The sequence below is a fragment of the Lissotriton vulgaris genome, chromosome 1_1, assembly GCF_964263255.1.
Source record: "Lissotriton vulgaris chromosome 1_1, aLisVul1.2, whole genome shotgun sequence".
Classification (NCBI taxonomy): Eukaryota; Metazoa; Chordata; class Amphibia; order Caudata; family Salamandridae; genus Lissotriton; species Lissotriton vulgaris.
This window is the reverse complement of record NC_141685.1, coordinates 1,792,465,238-1,792,485,398: the sequence shown is the minus strand read 5'-3', so window position 1 is coordinate 1,792,485,398 and position 20,161 is coordinate 1,792,465,238. Positions and strand designations below refer to the sequence as shown.

Here is a 20,161-nt window from a genome sequence, read left to right as displayed (position 1 = left end):
CGTTTTCCAGTTAGATTTACGAATACGAGGAATACTGAATACTTGAGAAACTTACATGAAACTGTAATGATGCCTAAACAGTCTACAGCCGTAATATTATTGTGCAATCTATATTTGTAGTATTTCTATGTCTTCAGTTTGGTCCATTTAAAATCGTGCAAATGATTCGACTAATGAGTATATTTCTGACATTACATTTATATGCTTAAATTTAAAAACTGTTTCGTAATCTATGTATTTGTTGCATTAGCTATTAGAAGTATTTGCTTTATAACTTAAGAGTGGCTTGAACTATACCATAGTAATATGTCCTAGTCATGTTTTATTTGAAACATCATCTTTCAAAGCTATTTTTGGTAGGAAAATAGCTAAGTCAGTTAGGCGCTTGATGATAAGATCAGTGTAATCAGCAAGTTGGGGGCAGTTTAAATCCCAGCCAGGCCCACTCAACCCTTCTCACTAGCTAGGTGGATATGTACAGTAATAGTACAGGTAATTGGGTAATAACCACACCTGTCCTGCCCTTTACTTTGAATCCCTGTATAAAGATAAGAGCGAATTTTTGTTCTTTAGGGAATATAGGTACACACACAAAAAAATTAGGCAGTTCAATACGGAATTACATAGGAAACACCTTTGTATATCCTTTTTAAAGTCAGTTGTCTACTGTCCACGAACTTCTGTACTGACCTTTTGACTTTTGAAATTAATTAAACAGGGATACCAATGAGACCTTATAGTGTCGAAAGATATTTCAATAGAATTTAGACAACTGTTAGGTAGCATGTGTAACAAAAGGCTAAAAAGTGTGTACTGGCGAGTGTTGAGGCGGATGGTGAAAGTTTTACAAAGAAAATCCATATTTTTCATAAGAACCGTCAGTAGCTCAATGCAAATCTGTTAACGTTTTTGTACCCCAAACTGGATGAAGTCCTCATCCAGACAGGAAGTGTATAATAGGTGCTCTAAGGTAATGATATGTCGCTGTAGTGGATTCTAAGTACAAGGTTTATGCCATTGGTTTACATTTTCACAATTGTCAATATTGGTGCACAGATCTTTTTAGAATAGCTACTTGTTAGATTAGTTCTAAAGAATGTTCCATGGTGGTGCTCAGCCGGCGATGGTGCCACAATGAAGTGGAACAACCCCATTTCATAAAGTTTTGATGTTTTCTATTTTTTCAGGTTTATTGGAGTCTATTATTTTAAAAGAATTTGCATTACATAGTTCCGTGGTTCCAAAGCAGATACTGCAAAAACAGTAGGACATAAAACATCCATCATACAATCAAAGAAATATTCATAGAATTCTTCTTTGGTCAAATTTGAAGAGTTGTATTTGGAATGCCATCTGATTTGCTATGTCTTTACTTATGGCTCCACACTTTGAATGCACGTGTCAAACTGCACAGGTTCTTCCGACTGTATTAAGTACCTCCAATTCTGGAATGCAGTACAAGTGAAGGCCAGGGTTAAGATTGGCTCACCTCCTAAATGCTACTAGAGTTGAAAAAATAGTGATCTGTCAAGAGCAGTGTGATAATGTTGAATTTCCAGTTTGATTATATGAGACTAGCCAGAGAATAAAGAGCAGACCGAAACTAGCAAGTAATGATTATGGGACACCAGCCTAAATGGTGTTTCCAATGTCCAAGTATGATGTGGTTAAAATGCCAGTTGTTGTTTTCAGTTTATCTGAACCCTGCAGCTGTTTGATGTTTAGGTCTGTTGTTAGCGAAGACCCTTGGCTTTTAATGCAAGTATATATGCTGTGCATACTTAATTGAAGGGGCTTTAAGTCAGACCTCTTCATCCATTGGTCTTCTATAGAGTCTTTCAAATTTTGTTTCCAACAACTACCACAACATACAACATGGAGTACAAGGCCAACCCATTTCAACCATTGGCTTACCTGACTTTGAGCAAAATGTGCACATCCCCACAACAGATAGTTTCTTCGGTCCCAGGGACTGCTAGTGGAAAGTGAGCCTTTACATCAAATATATATATATATATATATATATATATATATATATATATATATATATATATATATATATATATATATATATACATATATACATATATATACATATATATATTGGCTATATTTTGACAGTTTTCAACATGTGGAATGCCGGCCTGCCCATATCAGGCTCATGAAACTACATGATAGAGAAATGGTAACATTACAAAATGAGCTTTCCATGAAAATAGTGTTTCGCGGAAAAAACAATATGTCATTTAGAGAAACTTAAGGGGGTAGGGTTTTTAGAATAGGGAAATCATAGATAGAGTAGGGGGGAAGTACTGAAAGTAATATAAAAAAAGAAATGAAGCTGGCAGTTAGAAGATGTATAACAAGCAATGGCATAGCCAATAGGTATCGCTTTTGGGAACTTATAAGTATTTACTTATGCAGGACAATATACTTAATGATTCTGTGGTGGTGCTGAGTGATGCTGTGGTGGTGCTGAGTGATGCTGTGGTGGTGCTGACTGATGCTGTGGTTGCGCTGAGGGATATTGTTATGGCCCTGAGTGATGCTGTGGTTTTGCTGATTTATGCTGTGGTGGGTCTGAGTGATGCTGTGGTGGTGCTGAGTGATGCTGTGGTGGCCTCGAGTGCTGCTGTTGTGGTGCTGAGTGATGCTGTGGTGGTGCTGACTGATGCTGTGGTTAGGCTGAGTGATATTGTTGTGACCTTGAGTGATGCTGTGGTTGTGCTGAGTGATGCTGTGGTTGTGCTGAGTGATGCTGTGGTGGTGTAGAGTGATGCTGTGGTGGTGTAGAGTGATGCTGTGGTGGTGTAGAGTGATGCTGTGTTGGCCCTGAGTGATCCTGTGGTGTCGCTGAGTGATGCTTTGATGTCGCTGAGTGATGCTGTGGTGTTGCTGAGTGTTGCTGTGGTTGCGCTGAATGATGCTGTGCTGGTGCAGAGTGATGCTGTGGTAACGTTGAGTGATGCTGTGGTGGCGCTGAGTGATACTGTTGTGGCGCTGAGTGATGCTGTGGTGGTGCTGAGTGATGCTGTGGTGGTGCTGAGTGATACTGTGGTGGCGCTAAGTGATGCTGTGATGGTGCTGAGCGATGGTGCTAGTGCGCTGAGTGATGCTGTGGTGGTGCACAGTGATGCTGTGGTGGTGCACAGTGATGCTGCCGTGACACAGTGTTTTTGCTAGTTAGAGAGGGTAGAAGAGGGGTTGAAGGGTAGAAGAGGGATAGAAGAGGGGTAGATGGGTAGAAGAGGGGTAGAAGAGTGGTAGGGGGTTAGAATAGGGGTAGAAGAGGGTAGTAGAGGGATAGAGGTGTATAAGAGGATTAGAGAGGTAGTAGAGGGGTAGAGGGGTAGAAAAGGGATAGAAGAGGGTTAGAGGGGTAGTAGACGGGTAGACGAGGGGTAGAAGGTTAAAAGAGGTGTAGAGGTGTAGAAGAGGGGTAGAAGAGGGTAGAAGAGGGATAGAAGAGGAGTAGAAGGGTAGAAGAGTGGTAGAAGGGTAGAAGGTTAGTAGAAGGTTAGTATAAGATGTATAGAAGAGGGGTAGAAGATGTCTAGAGGGGTAGACGAGGGGTAGAGGTGTTGAAGAGGGGTAGAGGTGTAGAAGAGGGGTAGAAGGGGGTAGATGAGGGGTAGAGGAATAAAAGGGTAGTAGAGGGTTGGAAGAGGGTTAGAAGAGGTGTAGAAGAGGGGTAGAGGAGGATAGAAGAGGGGTAGAAGGGAGTAGAAGAGGGGTTGAGGGGTAGAGGGGTAGAAGAGTAGAGGGTTAGAGGGGTAGAAGAGGGGTATAAGGGAAGAAGAGGGTTAGAGGCCTATAGGGTTGAATGGTAGAAGAGGGATAGATTAGGGCTAGGGTGGTGCAAAGAAGTGGCAGTGTGAGCACTTACCATTCCAGTCTGGAATGTTTGCCCGTCCAAAAAAGCTTACAAGGCAGGGATGGACATGTTGAAAGAAGTGTCTAGTGAGAAGTACAGGCAAATGAAATTGACGAAAACAGAGGGGGAGAAGGGAGGGGGGGTGCGAGCGGAGCAGCATGAGTCACAGCAATCTAAAAAAAAGCTGACTAGAAGAGCGGATTGGCAATTTGAGGATAGGTCGCTGGGAGAGGTCAATTTTTGGCAGCTCATCTGGGTGCCTACACCTTCATCTGCAGTCCGCAGTATTGTCGTGTTCTGTAGCATAGGAAGTCCAGCAACAAATAGGTAGTCTAACTTCGTTTGCTGTCTAAAAAGGTTGCAGGACCATACAGTGCACCTGGCCAGGTCGATGCCCGCTCTCAGCCAACTAGCAGGGGAACAAAGTGCAGTGTTCACTAAGCACAACGCCATACTGTCAATTGTGTGAAAAAAGGCATAGGATGGGGCCAGAAGTGCACAAAGTGTGCTTGAGCGCAGTAGTTTTACAACTCCGTATTCCAAACGCACATGCTCTACCTCCCCCAGCGCACCTCAATACAACGCATCTGGCCATGTTGATGCCCATGTCAGGCGACTGGCATGGAAACAGTGGGTGATGCACCTACAACAGATTGTCGACTTTCCATGTGGGGTAGAAAAGGCCTGGGTTGGTGCAAAGAAGTGGCAGTGTGAGCACTTACCATTCCAGTCTGGAATGTTTGTCCGCTCAAAGAAGCTTACAAGGCGGGGATGAACATGTTGGAAGAAGTACAGGCAAATGAAACTGACGAAAACAGAGGGGGAGAAGGGAGGGGGGAGTTCGAGCGGAGCAGCATGAGTCACAGCAATCTAAAAAAAAAAAAGCTTACGAGCAGGGCGGGGGGAGAAAGAAGGGGATAGTGAGGGGGTAGTGCAAGCAGAGGTGACGAAAAAGGCGAGGGGAGAAGGGCGGTGTATATCTGTACTTTAAAACACCTTTTAAACTACCTAGGGTGATTCTATGGCTTCGTGAGGCCATCTGACTATGTCATGTGCTTATATTGACTCTACTTAAATCATGTACACCTGCACTTTCAAACAGTCATGTGACTTTATGATTTTATGAGTTCCTCTGATAAAGTTGTGTGCCATGTTCGCACTGCTTTTTAGCCTGGACATTTGCACTTTAAAATACTTTTTTAACTTTTCTGGGGTCTATACTCCTGCAATAGCACAATTGCTTATGAAATGAAATGAAAAGGGGTTTTGTTGAGCGCGACTGCTACCCTTAGGCATCCAAGCACTAAGAAAGAAGGATAGTGCCTCAAGAAGCAACAGCTTGGAGAAGAGTTCAGTTGGTGAAGAGGAAGGTTTTAAGCTGTTTGCGGAAGGATAGCAGATTGGAATTTGATATTAGATGTACCGGGAGTGAGTTCCACAGCTTAGCCGCGTTGAACATAAAGGATCTTCCTCCTGCTCTTGACCTTTTGATCCGGGGGACTACAGCCAAAAAAGCATGGGTAGAGCGGATTTGCTTGCTGGGGCAGTAAGGGGAGAGAAGGGAATGATTGATCTTTGGACCGGTTCTCCAAAAGGCTTGGTGGGACACGCACAGGGCTTTAAATTTTATTCTCTCCCTAACAGGGAGCCAATGTAGGGATCTCAGCCCGCATTCTATTGATGCTCTCCGTGGAATCTGAAGCAGCGTGCCTGCAGCACAGTTCTGGACCCGCTGGAGATTTTGCAACACATATTCCGGTGCCCCCACGTACAGGGCGTTGCTGAAGTCGAGTCGGGATTGTATTAGGCCCTGTATCACAATCTGTCTGGCTTCAAAAGGCAGGAATGGGAGGATTTTTTTGAGCATCCTGATGAGCCCGAAGCAGATTGCAGATGTTTTGGTTGCTTGGGTGTTGAGAGTTAGGGATTTGTCCAGCCAAACCCCTAGACTTTTTATATTGTCTTTTGGGATAGGCGGTGTGCCCAAGCTGGTGGGCCATAGGTGATCGATAGTCAGCAGCGCTGGGGGACCGAGTAACATAAGCTCGGTTTTGTCCCCGTTGAGCTTCAGAGAGGACGTCGTCATCCATTTCCTGACCTCCTCCATGCATGCCGCCAGATTGGTCTGTGTTGGCTCGCTGTTCTTCTGTGCAAGGGATACCACTAGCTGAATAACGTCCGCGTATGTGATGATCTTAATATCATAAGGGCGGACGATCTTAGCCAGCGGTTCCATGTACACATTGAACAGCGTGGGGCTCAACGACGAACCCTGTGGTACCCCACAGTCCAGAGGCTTGCTAGTGGAGGAGGAGTCTCCCTCAAAGACTTGGAAACTCCTTCCACTCAGAAAGGATCCCAGCCAGGCCAGAGCATCCCCGGACACTCCTAAGTTGGAAAGTCGACACAACAGAGTTTTGTGGCATACCGTGTCGAATGCGGCACTCAGATTGAGGAGGATAACTGCCACTGATCCTCCTCGATCCAGGATCCTCCTGGCTTCTTCCGTTACTGCTAGCAAAGCCATTTCCGTCCCATGTTTGGGGCGGAACCCTGTCTGCGAGGCATCGAGTAGGTGGTTAGACTCGAGAAATCTGGTTAGGTGGAGGTTGATGTGTTTTTCCAAGATCTTACTTGCCCACGGCAGCAGGGAAATGGGGCAGTAGTTGTTGAGGTTGTTAGGATCCAGGTTGGGCTTTTTCAGGAGTGCTCTCACCATAGCTTTCTTCCAGTTGAGTGGAACATTACTGTTTATTAGGGAGTTATTGAGCAACTCAATAAGAGTGGGAAGGATGACTTGGCTGGCAGCAACCATAGTACGGGGTGAGGCTGGCTCACAGGGCGAGCCTGACTTTACTTGAAGTGACAGGAGTTCCAGAGCCTCTAGGTCTAGCAGAGGAAAGTGATTCAGAGTAATTCGAGGAAGGAACTCTGCTCCCTTGGGGGCTGGGGAGCATCAGTGGGGGGGTCTGGACATGGGCTTGCGAATGTGACATAGATTTTATTTATTTTCTGATAAAAGAATTCAGCTAGATCGTTACAGCGCGCGGTGGGGTTGTCATTGGAAGCTATGGGTGGGGGGAGCTTGGTTAGTCGCTTGACTATTTGATAGATCGCCCTTGGTTTTGACCTAGCCATCGTTATTTGTTCATTATAATAAACGGATTGTGATTTTTTAATTTCAAGTTTATAAGCCACCTCAAGTGCATCCTGCTCAACACCCGCTCCGTCCACAGACACGCCATCGAACTCTGGAACCTCCTAGACGCCACAGCCCCTGACGTTGCCTTCCTCACGGAGACCTGGATGAACGCCTCTTCAGCTCCCGACATCGCCATCGCTATCCCAGAGGGCTACAAGATCGTCCGGAGGGACCGCAACGCCAACCAGATGGGAGGAGGCATCGCCATCATCCACAGGAACACCATCCGTCTCACGACCAGCACCGACAACACCCTGCCCACCGCCGAACATCTGCATTTCCAGATTCACACCGACCCGAAGACCACCCTCAGAGGCACCCTGATCTACCGACCTCCGGGACCACGCACCCAATTCAGCGAGGACATCGCCGACTTCGTCAGCCCGCACGCCCTCCCCTCCGCTGACTACATCCTCCTGGGGGACCTCAACTTCCACCTGGAGAACAACAACGACCGCAACACCAGCACCCTGCTCGACAACCTCGCCAATCTTGGACTCAAGCAACTGGTGTCCACCCCCACCCACCTCGCCGGACACACACTGGACGCAGTCTTCTCCTCCAGCACAGACATCGACTTCAGCCACGCCACAGAGCTTCAATGGACGGACCACAGCTGCGTCCACTTCACCTTCAAGAGAACGACGACCCACCACCACCAGCATCAGGCCGCCCGCAGAAGCTGGAACAAGATCACAGCAGACCAGCTCGCCGCTTCCCTGAGCCAGCACCCTCCCGCCAGCTCAGCGAACCCCAGCCAGGCCGCCGACAACCTCACGAAGTGGATCAGCAACTGCGCAGACGAACTCGCCCCGCTGAGAACCCCGCCCAACAGATCCGGCAGCAAGAAAGCCCCGTGGTTCACCGACGAACTCAAGAGCTCCAAGAAGAACTGCCGAGCCCTCGAGAAAGTCTGGAGAAGGGATCCTACACCAGACAACAGGACCACCTTCAAGCTGGCCACCCGGAAGCACCACCAGCTGATCCGCGCCGCCAAGAAAACTGCTTTCAAGGACCGGCTGGACAACAACGCACACAACTGCAAGGAACTCTTCAACATCGTGAAAGAGCTCTCCAACCCCAGCGCAGGAAACAACGACATCACCCCATCGCAAGACCTCTGCAACTCCCTCGCTTCATACTTCCACAACAAGATCGCGGACATACACAACAGCTTCAACAACCAACCAACGAACACCAAGACCGAACAACCACCCCCCACCACCACCCTCCACGCCTGGACCCCGGTCAGCACCGAAGACACCATCCGCACGATGAACTCCATCCACTCCGGATCACCGACCGACCCCTGCCCTCACCACATCTTCAACAAGGCCGACGCTGTCATTGCACCCCACCTGCGAGACATCATCAACACATCCTTCAACACCGCCACCTTCCCTGAGAGCTGGAAGCACGCCGAACTCAGCGCTCTTCTCAAGAAACCCACAGCGGACCCCACCGAACTCAAGAACTACCGCCCCATCTCGCTCCTCCCGGCCAAAGTCATCGAGAAGACCGTCAACAAGCAGATGGCCGCCTTCCTCGAGACGAGTGGATCCCTCGACCCCTCACAGTCCGGCTTCCGAGCCAATCACAGCACCGAGACCGCCCTCATCGCCGCCACCGATGACATCCGAGCCCTGATGGACAACGGAGAAACAGCGGCCCTCATCCTCCTAGACCTCTCCGCGGCTTTCGACACTGTCTGCCACCGCACCCTAGTACAGCGCCTCAGCAATATCGGAATCCAGGACAAGGCACTGGAATGGATCATCTCCTTCCTCGACGGAAGAACACAGAGAGTCCGTCTATCACCGTACAAGTCAGAGGCCACCGAAGTCATCTGCGGCGTCCCTCAAGGATCCTCGCTGAGCCCCACCCTCTTCAACGTCTACATGAGCCCCCTCGCGGCCATCGCACGCCAGCACAACCTCAACATAATCTCCTACGCCGACGACACCCAGCTGATCCTTTCCCTGACCAACGACCCCGCCGCCGCCAGAGCCAACCTGCACGAAGGGATGAAAGAGGTAGCCGAGTGGATGACGACCAGCCGCCTGAAACTGAACTCGGACAAGACGGAGGTCCTCATCCTGGGCTCCTCACCCTCCGCCTGGGACGACTCCTGGTGGCCTCCTGCCCTGGGCACCGCACCCAAACCGACAGACCATGCACGCAACCTGGGCTTCATCCTGGACTCCTCCCTCTCCATGACCAGGCAATTCAACAACGTCTCATCGGCATGCTTCAACATCCTCCGCATGCTACGGAAGATCTTCTGGTGGATCCCCACCGAGACCAGGAAGACCGTCACCCAGGCCCTCGTCACCAGCCGACTGGACTACGGCAACGCCCTCTACGCCGGTACCACCGCCAAGCTCCAAAAGAGACTCCAGCGGATCCAGAACGCCTCAGCCAGACTCATCCTCGACATCCCACGAACCAGCCACATCTCCGGACATCTGAGAGACCTCCACTGGCTCCCCGTCAACAAAAGAATCACCTTCCGCCTCCTCACCCACGCACACAAAGCCCTACACGACCAAGGCCCGAGCTACCTCAACAGCCGAGTCAACTTCTACGCTCCCAAACGCCTCCTCCGATCAGCCAACCACGCCCTCGCCGACGTCCCCCGCATCCAAAGAGCGACTACAGGAGGAAGGTCCTTCTCCTACCTGGCCGCCAAGACCTGGAACTCCCTCCCGACCGACCTGCGCCTGACCCAAGACCACCTCTCCTTCAGGAAGAAGCTGAAGACCTGGCTGTTCGAGCAGTAGCGGCACCCCCCCCCCCCCCCCCCAGCGCCTTGAGACCCCACGGGTATGTAGCGCGCTCTATAAATGTCTTTGATTGATTGATTGATTGATGGCTTCCCTATAGATAGCTTTGTCTGTGATGGCATATTCCAGACGCCACTTCCTCTCAAGCCTCTTACAGTGGCGCTTTTTTGTTCTGAGCTCCTCTGAATACCATTGGGCTGTACCCGTGGCCTTTTTAAGCTGATTTCCCGAATGGGAAGTAGGGAATCAAGAGATTTCAGAATCCAATTGTCAAAATTCAAGTTGTCTGAAGGGGGGTCCTGTGAGAGAGATGGTCTTGAGTCAGCCAGGGAACTGGACCATTGTTCTAGTGGGAGCTTGGACCAATTCCTCATTTTTCGCAGAGATGGAATAAACGGGTTTGTAGGTGGACCAGGTAAGGGGAATTAAAAAGTGGTTGGTCCACGAAAGACGAATAGAAGGGGCTACCTTGAGCTCAGCGGAGTTGCTGAACACAGGGTCGAGCAAGTGCCCTTTAATGTGCGTGGGGGTTTGGACAAGTTGTTCTAGCTGAACTGCGGCCAAGCTCGCGGTTAGCTCTTTTGCTGTACTATCTGAGCTGTCATCAAAGTGGATGTTAAAGTCACCCAGCAGCGTAAAGTTGGAGGGGGAGGTAACAAGTTGTGCTGCTATTGATGGAAGTGTTGTATGGAATTGGTTCAGAGGACCAGGGGGGCGGTATAGGAGGGTTCCTGTAAAGCTCTCATTAGGGGTAAGTTTTAGGGAGAAGGACATGCTTTCGCAGTCGGGGACAGTAACCGGGATGCAATAGCACTGGTATAGATTTTTATAGATAATTGCAAGTCCCCCGCCCTTCCCCTGTGCCCGGTCTCTGCGTGTAATCTGATATCCCGGGAGAAGTGCTTGTATCAGATCAGGGTTGGAGTCGGGGGATAACCAGGTTTCAGTTAAAAAGAGTGCGTCTGGCACGAATTCCTCTAGTAATAGTGAGATTTCCGTACTATGCTTTGGCAGAGATCTGCAGTTTAGTAGAAACATTACAAAGTCCTGCAGGTCAGTTCTTTTCTGGGCAGTGTTAAGCCTCGTCTTGCAGTGTGAACAAAAGGTGGGTAGATCAAGGGGGTGATAAGGGCGGCAGCATCTTTTTTCTAAAGGGGGCCTTAGATTGTGAAGGGAGCCCAAGTTGTATACCTTCCTTGGTATCCTGGAAAGGCCAGGAGTTGTGGCCCCTTGCCCTGGTCGGCCGCGGACGGGCGCAGACGGGCTTGCCTTTGGCGCGCATGCAGCACGCCCGCTGCGCGCATCCGCTGCGCGGCCGGGGCAAGCACATCGTTTAAGGGGGAGCAAAAAGGGGGTGTGGCCGAGCGGCGGTGGGCATGGCCTGGGTCAAGGGCTTCCTCGTAATGGCGGCAATCTCGCTGCAGCGTTCAAATCGGCTGCGCGAAGCAAGGTGAGTGTCCCAGGCAAGGGGAGTTACAAGTGCAGATTAAAAACAGAATACACAAATAATTGTTTAAAATAGCAATACTCTCGGCTTCCGCCTCAAGAGTCAATTTCCTTCTAAGAGGCGCTGAAGGTCTAGCGCGGTTTATATAGTGGAGGGGGGCGTGGCCGAGCGGCGGTGGGCATGGCCTGGGTAGAGGGCTTCCCTCGTAATGGCGGCAATCTCGCGGCAGCGTTCAAATCGGCTGCGCGAAGCAAGGTGAGTGTCCCAGGCAAGGGTAGTTACAAGTGCAGATTAAAAACAGAATACACAAATAATTTTTTTAAATAGCAATACTCTCGGCTTCCGCCTCAAGAGTCAATTTCCTTCTAAAAAAAGGGTTCTATTTTCTTGGTTTGTGTTAGAAACTATTATTATTGTTTTCTCTTCTCTTGCTAGAATTTTAATTAATTGCCGCAAATATAGTTTACTTACGTACTTAATTAAGAAATTACATAGCTGCTCAACTTGGAGCCCTTAGCCCTCTGCAAACAAAATAAACAAATACCACCATTAACCAGTGCAATTCAAAGCAGTTGGACCAAATGAACTAGGCAGCCATGTGGCTGTTTTATTGTTTCATTTTTTATAACGCCGAGGGCCTAGCATCTCCCCAACAATAGCGTTTTTCGAAAAATATTACAAAACAAAAACGAGCATTGACAAAGCAAAAAGACTGTCAACCAACACCAGATCTAGTGGCTTTGCCAGTGCTTGCTGTCAAAATTGTTATGGTAATCTAGGAGATTCAATTTGACCCGAGTTAATCATTACTAGTGATTAAAACAAGACGGTCGTTAAAGAGGGCGAGGCCGTGCCGCTTGCATCCTAAGCATTGTATATATGCCACTCATGGGTATTTGGCCTTAAATGATTGCTGTTTTAACTTTATCGTAAGTTCCACCAGTTCAGATAATTTCAGTGGAGAATTTAAAGCCCCCTTGGCGGTTTTATCTCAATCTTCCTATTCATTGCACCCGACTGCTGACCGGTCTGGAATGATATGAAAAACACGGACTTTACCATTAACCATACCACGATGACTGCAGTGGCAGGTCCCAGCTTCACCTTTAAAAAGCCCCATAGTAACATTGCTTTTGTGGTGATTGGATCTGACCTATACAATTAAGAACATTCTTTTAAAGTTAAATATATTTTTTTTATAGTTGCTCACATACTATACGTTATACTACAGTCAATTATTGCTTTGGGGTCAATTTAGAGTGACGTAAGCCTGGAAACGAATCCAGTGTGCTGCGCATGCGTACAGTCCACTGACCTCCCACAGGAGGAACGCAGTCCTGGTACCCAGCTGTAGCTGATCTCACGCAGCATGTGTGCGCATTGACTGGTAAAGTTTACATGCGCCTCTGACACAATCGCTCCCCATGGGGCGCTGACGACTTGGAGTGCAAATGTAACACAGATTTCCAGCTCCCCCTAGACTTTCTTTCAGTGTGCATTACGTAAAACTAGGTGTACAAAAATAGCGCAATAAATACCTGAGTATGGATAAACACATACATTACGAGATGGTACCTTTACGCTTGAGTATCGGGGGAATGCACGTAAATATCCAGATGGTAGTGAACTACATACTGGCAAAAATGTCAACATAAACACTTGCCATGAACAAGTCGAATGATACACGATTCGTCACAGTGTTCAAGCTTTTAAAACATTTTGTTTTTTAAAGAATAGTTTCTGCTTCTTTTGTTATTTTCTTCCGGCCAATCTGAGGTATCTATGGTAGGTGTAGGACTGCACAGAGTCCATTCTGGACCCACGATTCACACATGTGGAGCCCAGAAGCGTTTCTCTTCTGACTTCTCCCAGCGCATAACATTTTATTTTAAGTATCTGGACGGTTTATTTTAAAGACATCCAGGATGTTGTGACCCTAAACTAACGACCTGAAGTGGATTCAAAAGTATTGAGACTTTAATTAGCCTTTTTTAGTCATTATTCAATCAACCTTCGCCTCTTATGAGAAGTCTGTAAACCACCCTCATCAGAGAGAGCCATCTCGGAATTTGGAGGTGGGAGTGCGATTGGAGCAGCATGAGTCACAGCAATCTAAAAAAAAAAAAAGCTGATGAGAAGGGCGGGGGAGAAAGGAGGGGGTAGTGCAAGCAGAGGTGACAAGAAGGGCGGGGGTCGTGAAAGCAGAAGAGCCTAAATAAAGCTGACGAGGAGGGAGGGGGAGAAAGGAGGGGCCATTAGAACAAGGCCTAATGAGATAAGAAAGGCAGATGGTGGCTGCGCGTGTTCACGCAAGCATGCACACAAGCTTTAGGCCAGGAAAAGCTTGTGGGTAGCACTTTGAAAAGCCCCTTACTAAAAGTCGAGCAAGCAGTGCATGCGCTGCTCTAGGCTAGACTTAAAAAATAAAGGAAGGGAAAGGGAGGTAACAAAATAGAAGGAAACAAGCATTTACAATGCAATAGGTCTCGCAATGACATTGTTTTGAGCTATTGGCATTGAAAATGTTAATGTCTATTACCACTGTTGACCCACAGGTGCCTTGGCAGTCACTAAACTGTGTCTCTCTTGTCACTCACTACATCAATGTCCAGGTCCCAGGTGCCCGACAGGCACTGAAGCTGTCTCTTTCACGTCACTCACTTCATTAATGCCCAGGTACCCTGGCAGTCACTGAAGCTGCTTCTCTCTTGTCAGTCACTGCAATAACCCTCTAGTCCCTGGTTCCATGGCAGTCACTGAAGCTGTCTCTTTCTTGTCACTCACTGCATTAATCCCCTAGTCCCAGGTGTCCTGGCAGTCACTGAAGTGGTCTCTCTCTCTCTCCAGTCACTGCATTAATCCCCAGTGTGTGACCAGTGTGAGAGGGGCCTGGCATTAGTCGCTTGTAAACACAGGGCCCGCGCATGCACAGCATCACTCCTGTCCCGGCACACCAGCGGGTGACAGGAAGGAAGTGGCAAACCACGGATCCACCGGGCCTTCTGAACCTGCCCTGGCAGGAGGGGCTGTTTCCACTGGACTTTACTGTGCAGGTGTGTAAACAGGAGCCTGAGGTGGGAAGGTGAAGTGAGGGGGAGTGAAAGTACGAAGGTGCAGTGGGAGAAAACGAGCAGGAGAGACAGAGGCATCGAGGTGGAAAGAGAGAACCAGAGGCAGACAGCAAGAGAAGAATGAAACAGTGACCGGGAAAGACAGCCCGCACGAGAATTATCGAGGCAGGAGAGACAAACCTAACCTACAATTTAAAAAGTGAAACTACACCTGCGGGAATGCATTTCGACAGCGGCTAAAAGCACGTGCGGGCTGAAGGCAGATGACATGGACCCCTTTAGATGTTTGTTTCCCACCCCTTCTTTCTTCAATTCTCTCCTCCTCCATTCTTCTTTCTCACTGCCCTCCCACCTTACTTTTCTCTCTCTTTCTCACTTCTCGTCCTTGTGCACCTATACTGGTTACTGTCTGGACACAAAATGCTATGTTTACTCCAGGCCGCACCTGGGGGAGGGTTTTGATGCACACAAAGGCTGCCTGTGTAAGGGTTGCTTCACAGGGGACCCATCTGAGAACACACACCCTGAGCACACACCCTGGGCACACCCTGAGCACACACCGACTGGATGTACAGTGACCTCAACTATGGGTGACGTCTCTGTCCCTCACAGTGGACTCATCTGAGTACACACCCCAAGCACACAGTGACTGTGTGTACAGTGACCTCTCCTATGGGTGGCTTATTTGTCCCTCACAGTGGACTCAGCCGAGCACACACCATAGCACACACCCCAAGCACACACCCCGAGCACACACCCAGAGCACACACCCTAAGCACACAACAACTGGGTGTACAGTGACCTCTCTTATGGGTGGCTTATTTGTCCCTTTCAGTGGACTCATCTGAGCACACACCGTGAGCACACACCGTGAGCACAAATGGTGAGCACAAACCGTGAGCACACACCCAAGCACACACTGACTGGGTGTACAGTGACCTCTCCTATGGGTGATGTCTCTGTCCCTCACAGTGGACTCATCTGAGCACACACAGTGAGCACACACCCAGAGCACACACCCGAGCACACACCCTTAGCACACACTGACCAGGTGTACAGTGACCTCTCTTATGGGTTGCATCTCTGTCCCTCCACATTGGCACCATCTGAGCACACACCCCAAGCACACACTAACTGGTTGTACAACAGCCTTTCATAAAGGTTGCTTATCTGCTTCTCCTGTAGGAACCACAGAGCACACACTGTAAGTGATGTATACGTCTATTCCTATAGCTCCCGGGCCCTCCCTTTAACCACGCTCTGTGCAGACCTCTTTGGAGACAGTAGGTGCCTGCCTTCACCACACATCTTTTAGACAAAGGTCTCCTACACCTAGGAGTAGGGGCTTTTGCACGCTTGGTGTGATGTGGTTTGAGCCATCTCTGCCAAGAACACACACTCCAGCGTCCTTCCCACAAAGACCACACTATAATCACACACTTCTCTGTCTAGTGCCTAGACTCTAGGCACTAGCATGCTAATGCCTAAGTGTCCTAGCCTTCCCTCATTCTCCCCTCACTCACGAGAGTACACAGTGAAAAGAGAGTAGCAAACACTACCCACTTACGTCACCGGCCAGGCACGCACTATTCCATCCACAACCCCAGCCCCACGGAGGAGCGTGCAGTCAGGTCACCAGTGCGCTCTAGTGCCTCGCCAGGGGTGTAAAGCACTACGTAACTACAGTATGACGTGCCTCAATGCGCAACTTAACCTCACTGGCTATCTTACAGAGTTTATATGCGTCAGTATCAAACTTACTTAATAAACAATGCGTTGATTTTCGAACAGAAATACCACACCTTTTCAAGTTATCTGTTGTACAGAGCTATAATGCCCACATCAGGCAGATCTAATCTTTATTACACAAATATGAAAAAACATACATTCAAATCAAAAATGTAATTTTTTTTCGACTTGGGGAGGACGAAAGGTAGATTTGGCCCTTCCCGGACTCAAACAGCAAGAGGGGCACAATCTCTTCAGCAGGCGCGTTGACTTCTTGAACTTCCAAAAGGTGTAGCGCGAGCAACAGCCACCAAACCCTCCCTGTGAACCCCGCTCTTGACTGGTTTCTTAAATCTTCCTGGCCTACTCGGGATTGGCCCTCCGTGTCGCGTGCCACGTGCTCTGACATGGCACAACGCTGCCTGGTACTTTGAGATGCCTCTAAAAGGGCATAGCTCCACCTGATATTCTAAAGCGCCTAGGAGATGGCACAGCGCCGGCTGGTATTCTGAAGCGCCTCGGGCATTGCACAGGGCCGCCTAGTATTCTGAAGCGCCTCGGAGATTGCACAGCGCCGCCTGGTATTCTGAAGCACCTCGGAGACAGCAGCCTGGGATTCTGAGGTGCTGTCTGGTATTCTAAAGCGCCTCGGAGGTGACACAGCACCGCCTGGGATTCTGCGGCGCTGTCTGGTATTCTAAAGCACCTCGGAGGTGACACAGCGCCGCCTGGGATTCTGTGGTGATGTCTGGTATACTAAAATGCCTCGGAGATGACACACCGGCGCCTGGTATTCTAAAGACAAGTTTTCTTCCAGTAAGACTGGTGGGCCCCCTGTCTGACGGCCCCGGGGCGGGCGGCCGGGTGCGGCTGTGTTTAAGGCCCATTGCGTACTATCTAGTGCACCATCACCTTGCCTTTTTCTGAAGGGCTGCAACATGTCCGCTCTGCGACAACTTGGAGTAATGTCATTCTGGCGCTCAGGGAATCTTCCCAAAAGTGTTTTCAAATGTATGCCTTCCTCAGTAGTACACAGCAACACCAGGTCCAAAGCACGTGTGAATGTGGAGTGTGTCCTCCACTGGAGCAGCCCCTCAGCTCCGTGTATTGATGCGCTGGTTCCTTGTCAGTTCCCCGTTAACTCCATGCGAGACTTAATAATCCAGCCCCGAAAACCACAACACGAGAGGGAAGTAGAAGCAAAAAGAGAGAAGTGATAGGTGGGTAGGGAGAAGGTGGTATAAGCGAAAACAGTGGTGGAGGGAAGGAGGAGTAATGTGAGAGAGAGGTGAGAGAGACATCGAAAGAGAGAGGAAGTGACGTGAAGGGTGACAATAATGGTAGAGGTGTAAGAAGTGGAGAAGTGTGGCTCAGGGGTTAGAGGCGGCAGACCCGGAAGCTGAGATCGGCCCTGGACCAGGGTTCAATTCCCCGCCTCGGCGGGTCTTGGGCTCAAAAAATTCCACGGACTTGATAATTCTCGCTCCGGTGCCTTCTCAACTCATGGGTTCACACTCTGCGACTCTGGGCAATAGCTTGCTTAATCTCCACAACGGCCCCTCGCGGCGGGATGCCTGGCTTTCACCTTGTGGATACCCTGCCGGGGTAATCTCACAGGGGAATACCAGGACGGGTTCCCTAAGCAAGCGCCGGGAAACCCTTTGTGGGTAGCTGTGCGCTATATAAGCTCAAATACATTTACATTTACATTTACAGACAGCAGTGGAGAGACAAAAACAGAGAGAGCACAACATGGATACATAGAGAGGGGTAAGAAGGAAGAGCTAGAGAGGAGAGAAAAATAGAGGGACGCAGAGAGGAAGACAGAAGAAACAATTCTGTTGTCCCATACTGTGGATATATGGGTGTTAGCGAGGGGGGTTTTGATGTATGTGACCCCTGCCGAGGTCAGGGCACTCCACTATGGAATGTTAACATTGTCTATTCCTCTGGTTATTGCAACCCCAATGGAGGCCAGGCCAGGCCAGGGTGCCCCACTGTGCTATGGAATATGGGTGCTAGCAGGGTAGCTTTGATGTTCATGACCCCTCGAAGCGCGGGGTACCTCACTGTGGAATATGGGTAGTACGCGGCGAGGTGGCTTTGACCCACGTGATACCACCAAGGGCAGGGACCCCCACTGTGGAGAGAGGGGGGCTTTGATGTTCATGTGACCCCGGCCAGCGGAGGGTACTTCAGCGAGGGGTGTTTACTTTACCCTGGTCAGTTACTATGCGTCTTTAGATGACACCTTGTGACAAGAAGTCGCTGTAAAGTTAACACGCCACTCTTCTGTAGCCTGCCTGGGGTGCCAAGACCTTTGTACTGGGACATTCCTCCCCTCTGCCTGGGAGATCCAGGCTTATTAACCCTTCCACGCCAGCCTCTGGCAACGTTCTCAAGGGTCAAGGGCCTTTTAGCTGGCAAGCAATGTGTTAATGAACTGCTATGTCACTGCACTGCTCACTTCTGAGGAATGACTCCTCGCCTTGACACTGCGAGCAGTGCGCATTAGAAGCAGGGCCTTGGATGTGACAGCCGGCGCCTCAAATCCGGTTGCTACCCATTAACATGATACAGAGCCCCAAAGAGCGGCTGCCATCTTTGTCTGGCATGGCAGTCAGGCGACAGCAGACCTCCGGCTGCCTGCAATGATGTAAAACGGGAACAGGACAGTGGCTTGACAAAATGGAACACATCACTAGGAAGATTCCTGTAGGGATGGAACAATGAGCAAAGTAAAACAAAAAAACAAAAAAAAAGGATGGGCTGGTGTGACTGACTGAGGTGATGGGGCATCGTCTGAGCATGCACATGGAGACATTTTTTTAACTCCACAGAGAAATACACAGATGAAATGTAGTTTTAGTAGGCACGTCTTCCTGGTATTACCTATAACACAAAGAAACAGCATTTTGCTGATAAACTCTGAACGCTTTAACCATATAAAATACAAACATCTCAGTTAGCATACAGTTGTATATGATTCTCCAACTGTATGACATATTAGGTAAATGAAGATAAAATGTGTGCTTCGGCAACAAGAACGGTCTGCTTTCACTTTCGTCCGTCGTGAAAGCTTTCTTGTCTTTATGGGGGCCCCATAAAGACAAGAAAGCTTTCAAGACGGAAGTAAGTCAGACAAGCCCATCAAAGTGGGCCGTCTGACAAAGAGAAAAGTGTACGTCACACTAACCTCTTTCCAAATGGCTGGCCACCGTTTAGCATAAACGGTGTTGCCGGCCAATGGGAAAGAGGGGCGGGCCTTAAAGCCCGCCAGTGAAAGCTCCTTAAGATCATAAGATCTCGCCGGTGAGACTGCACATGCACAGCCTACGCAGGCTCAGCCTACGCAGGCTCAGCCTAAAAAAGGGGAAAGGTAACTGAACGGTGTATAGGATGGGAAAACGTAAATGGTTAGAAGGAAGGTGTAAAAGTATGAGGAGAAAAGCTGGTGGGTAGAAGATGCATGGGTCATAAGGAAAAAGAAGGGAAGCTAACAGAAGAAGAAAGGAAGATGAGAGGGCATAGGATAGGAAAACATGGAAGAGGTATGGAGAAGTAGTGAAAAGTAAAATTAAAGGAGTAAAGCAAGGAAATACAAGACATACATGCATTATACAAAAGGAACGGGAAGTAAAGGAGAGTAAGGTAGCAGGGAGAGAAAGCATAGGCTGGGTTAATATAGATGGGTAGTTGAAAATAGTTAAATGAAAAGAAAAGCAGTAGTATAGCCAGATGGTAGAACATGTAGAGGTCTTAAAGGGCAGGGGAGGTAAACAAATAGAAAGGACTGAAAGGGAGGAGGTAGCAGGGAGGCTATTTTGGAAGGGAAACATAATTGGGTAGGGAACAGTAATTAAAACAAGAGTAATGCAGAAGGGCATAATATGTATGGTATTAGAGAAGGGGTAGGGAGTGGCACTAAAGAGGAACCCCTTTTAAAAAGGAGTTCTCATTTGGGGGGTGAAAACCCCCTCTAAACAAAAAAACAGAGAGATTAAGATTTCTACAAAAATGTTTTTCTCCAGTTCGGTTTTGTCAAACTAGAAAAAA

At 48.8% G+C, this 20,161-nt stretch overlaps 1 protein-coding gene across 2 annotated transcripts in view; it reads left to right on the top strand.

The window, feature by feature from the left end:
* Positions 1–20,161, top strand: part of SLC16A7 (solute carrier family 16 member 7) — a 540,170-nt gene that overhangs the window by 53,918 nt on the left and 466,091 nt on the right. The window lies entirely within an intron of this gene.